Genomic DNA, 4,321 nt, shown 5'->3' with positions numbered 1-4,321 from the left:
TTTGTTTCTTTCGGTATAAGTTGAATACTAAAATATTGTGAATTTTTACAGTTCCTTAAGCAAGTCCTAGGTACAAGTTTCAGGCAGTCTTTAGCACTTGCCATTTAGCCAGTTTGGTTTTTTTAAATTCATTTTAGACCCACTTTTACCTTGATGATTTTCATATCGATTTCACTTCAAGTTGATTTACCTTATCATGTTCGATTTATTGGTCCAGATTTTGAAAGAATAATAATAATAATAATGATAATAATAATAAAAAAAATCCGCATTTCATTTTTGAAGGTATAATTTTACTGTTTGTATTTGCTATCCTGTTTATATAATATTGTGTCTTATACATATAGTTGTTTTTCACTATTCATTTATCAAGGTTTTATTTGTTCTGCAACTGCGCTTAGATACATTACAAGCCCTTCAAGTACCTCGTTTGTAGCAGTGATGAAAACAATTAACAACAGCCGAACAGGTAGTTATCTGTAGGAAAGGCATTACAGCCTTCTTGGGAATTTGACACGGTGCGAGGGGTATCGGCTTCAAAAGTGGTGATTTATTACTTTTGTCAGCCTTTCGTTTTATCTGGCGGATAGCTCTTACTGATCAGCAGCGGCTTCGTGCTGTTTACTACTGGCATTTGCAGTCGCACAATGGGTGGTTTTATTGGCTTACGGCAATTTGGGAAATACAGACCCAAACAGAAAAAAACAGCCTATCGGACCATGCTAACAACTCATGTGTAAATCATGGTTTTGATATGATTTCGGTATAGGAAAATTTTACATGTAAATGAGCTAATGAGTCATGGTTCTGATTTGATCTGTTAAACTAAACAACTAGCAAGAAAACCATGGCCCTGGTATGATCTGTTGTAGAGCTAACAACTCGTATTAAAACCATGATCCTGGAATGATATGTTGTAGCTAACAACTCGTATTAAAACTATGATCCTGAAATGATCTGTTGTAGCTCACAACTCGTATTAAAACCACGATCCTGGTATGATCTGTTGTAGCTAACAACTCGTATTAAAACCATGATCCTGGTATGATCTGTTGTAGCTAACAACTCGTATTAAAACCATGATCCTGGTATGATCTGTTGTAGCTAACAACTCGTATTAAAACCATGATCCTGGTATGATCTGTTGTAGCTAACAACTCGTATCAAAATCATGATCCTGGTATGATCTGTTAACTTGAACAACTCATAGGAAAATTCTACTTCTTATACAATGTAACTAAACACTTTGATATTTGCAATAAAGTTCTCTTTAATGTTTGATATTAAATAATTTCAGTTACCAAAAATTAAGAAAAATATTATACACATACATGTATGTCACATGAACCATGACGTCATATAAATATAATCCCAACAAATGATCTTCCTTAATGAGATGACGATTTAAATATAAAACATTATCCAAACTATTCACTGAATTTTATAAGAACAGAATCACAGAAATCCATTCTTCTTAAAGAATAATCCGGAACTAATTGATATCACTGCTTATTTATGATTCTGCAAAAGCATATAATTACAACATTTGTTTACTACAGAATCAGTAGAGTGGTGGATCTATTATTCAGAATCACAAACACTGAAAGGCTCCCAATGAAGTACGTCTATCCTCTGATATAAGCTCTTTATATGTGTATAAAAGCACCCTGAAAAGAAACGTAGAGAAAGTGGTATTTATTTAACGATCAACATATCATTATCTTTAGATCATGAAAATATGAAATATTCAAGTACTTTCCCCATTGCATTAGTGAAAAGAATTAGATTAATCACCAAAAGAATAATGTTGAAATGTAATATTATTTACGTACACAAATTTTGTCTTCACCAAAGGCGGGTCTTTTGAATTTGGTAATTTGAATGCAACTCAGATGTTAATCATGAAGATGGAAATGTCGGTAGCTGCAAAAGAATTTCATTTTTATAAATAAACATTTTATATAACGATTAACATGTACATGTACAACAAATATTTGAATCAAGGAGGTCAATTTGATGCTTAAATTAAGTTTTCAATTCAAATCCATGTAAAGCTTTGCTATGTCTCTTCTACACATTTAGAAAGAAAAAATAAATCATGCACTTGCTGGTAGAAACTAGAAATTAAAAAAAGGTCAATAATAAAATTAATGAATTATACTCACCGAGTATAGAGTTAATAGTCCAGCACTTATTTTTATTGCTTATATGATGCAAAGGCTTTTCTTTTAAATCGGCAACAAGAAAACGCGCACATCTTGTTTATCAGAATTCAAATTCTGACCTAGATCAGCTGCAAACTACTGTACTACAGCGTGCTGCCCAGCAGGAGAATTGCATAACAAGGTTACTATGACTCTGAAACTGAGCAGTGATCCAATCCTAATCTAATGCCTCAAAGTTAGATTGGGAGTGCATCGCAAATATTACATGAAGATATTTAAACAAAATACATGTGTGCTAATTTAAATATGAATTATTGTATTTGTTTGTCATTTCATTCATCTTCAAAAAAATTATTGTCTTTGTAACTATACCTGTACATGCTGTGTGCATTTTAATTATTAAAACTTAATTTTTCTGTTCTCTTTTAAATAAGACTTTTATTGATGTATGCATGTTGTTTGATTCTCCAAGCTAGAGTGAATTTAAAGCTTGCATTTTCACCTATCATAGATGACAAAGTTAACACACCATACCAGGATCATACAACCAATTCTGACAAAGTTAACAAATCATATAAAACTCATGATTCTCAACAGAGAAGTTAACAGATCATGTGTAACTAGTATGGAGTTTAAAGACAAAGTTAAGAAACCATATCAAAATCACAAACTTTAGGCAGTTAAAGTTAACGAATTATTTCAAACTCATGTTCTTTTGTTTTCTAAGTTAATGACACATGTCAGAATCGCAAGAAAATCATAGCAGACTCATTCCCCAGAAACAAACCATATCAGGATCATACTTCCTTATTTGTCATCTATGATTCCAGTATGATCCATTAAATGGATAATGTCTAAATCATAGTTCAAAACCTTGTATTCGTGAGTTTGATATGATTTGTATGTGTTTTTGGCATGATTTGTTAGGAAAAGTTTTTGTTTGGGGATCTGTTCCTAAACACTTTTGGTTCTATTATTTACTATATTTCCGAAAAAATTTTGGCAACAACTGTAGGAGATACAGGGTGTTTTATGGAAAACCGGCAGAATCATTGAGGTGATTGAAATTAATTGTAAGAAAAGGTTAACCAATTTCTAGTTTGTTGTATTAGATTTACGTATTGTATTGAGCCATGAGAGTGGTTATAATATGTAATATTAAATATCAATATGATCAAATACGTTGTCATGTAACTGACTCTTACAGTTGGGGCCTACACTACAGTGAGGTCTTACAATTCTTGTTTATTGTCAATTAAGGCCGAAGCCTTTTACAGTTTAGGTTTATACAAAACATAATATATTGGATACATACTTCTTCCTTAATTTTAAATTTCCATAGGTATATTTACCAGCATTATGCCAGGCAAAAGGAATAAAGCCCAACAGTCCAAAACAAGTCAGGCGAAAAGACCACGTCGTGCACAAAACGGAAGTAGAGGGTCCACCGCCAGTGATGCTGTGGCCGTCGATACAAGCACCCAGCCTCTTGATTTTCCTCCTGAAACCTTGGCTGCATTAACCCAAACCATAACAAAGTCAGTCACGGAGAAGGTGTTAGCAGAGATAAAACCACTGCTGCAAAATCAGGGGAGTATATCTGTTCATAATATAGGGGGAGATAGGGGAAATAATGCTTCCACTACATCAAGCAATAGCTTAACAGCAGGTCCTTCTGGGTCAGTTTGTCAAATAACAAATATGTAGGTGGATTCAGGTATCTCAGGATTGGTATCGGGCGCTGTAATTGAACACAGTTCACAGATTGTGGGTACTGAACTTCCACCTGCAGCAAATGTAGGTAAGAAATCAGGTTTTGTAAGCTCATCAGTACCAATAGAGGCAACGGTTTCTGACAAAATAAAATCTAAAATTTGGTCAAAACAATATGTTGATATGGCTCTGTTGTTAAAAAATATGATAAGGAGTTCAGGGAACTCATAGAACAAGGTGAGGTAGAATGGGGTGATGTCCATATGGAGATATATGTTAATGCTCGGCTCAAACAATCAGAAAAAAAGTCAAACAAATTAACACAAGACCGTTCGTCACTTGGTACGTATAAGGAAATCCCTCAGGGGTCATGCTTTGCCTATCACAAAGCTGGAAGGTATTGTAGGCTTGGTTCATCATGCAAATTCCAGCACAGATGTTAT

At 33.7% G+C, this 4,321-nt stretch overlaps 1 long non-coding RNA gene across 1 annotated transcript; it reads right to left on the bottom strand.

The window, feature by feature from the left end:
* Nucleotides 1-1,606: 1,606 nt before the first annotated feature.
* LOC134270954 (uncharacterized) lies at nucleotides 1,607-2,421 on the bottom strand. The gene is made up of 3 exons (XR_009992914.1): nucleotides 2,166-2,421; nucleotides 1,833-1,923; nucleotides 1,607-1,667 (listed from the first exon to the last, which is right to left on the bottom strand). It is a non-coding gene; the product is annotated as an uncharacterized LOC134270954 (long non-coding RNA).
* Nucleotides 2,422-4,321: the final 1,900 nt, after the last annotated feature.

The sequence above is a fragment of the Saccostrea cucullata genome, unplaced genomic scaffold, assembly GCF_032062105.1.
Source record: "Saccostrea cucullata isolate Sc308-1 unplaced genomic scaffold, CSIRO_AGI_Scuc_v1 ctg767, whole genome shotgun sequence".
Taxonomy (NCBI): Eukaryota; Metazoa; Mollusca; class Bivalvia; order Ostreida; family Ostreidae; genus Saccostrea; species Saccostrea cuccullata.
The sequence above is the reverse complement of the archived record's forward strand: the minus strand, read 5'-3'. Positions and strand labels throughout refer to the sequence as shown.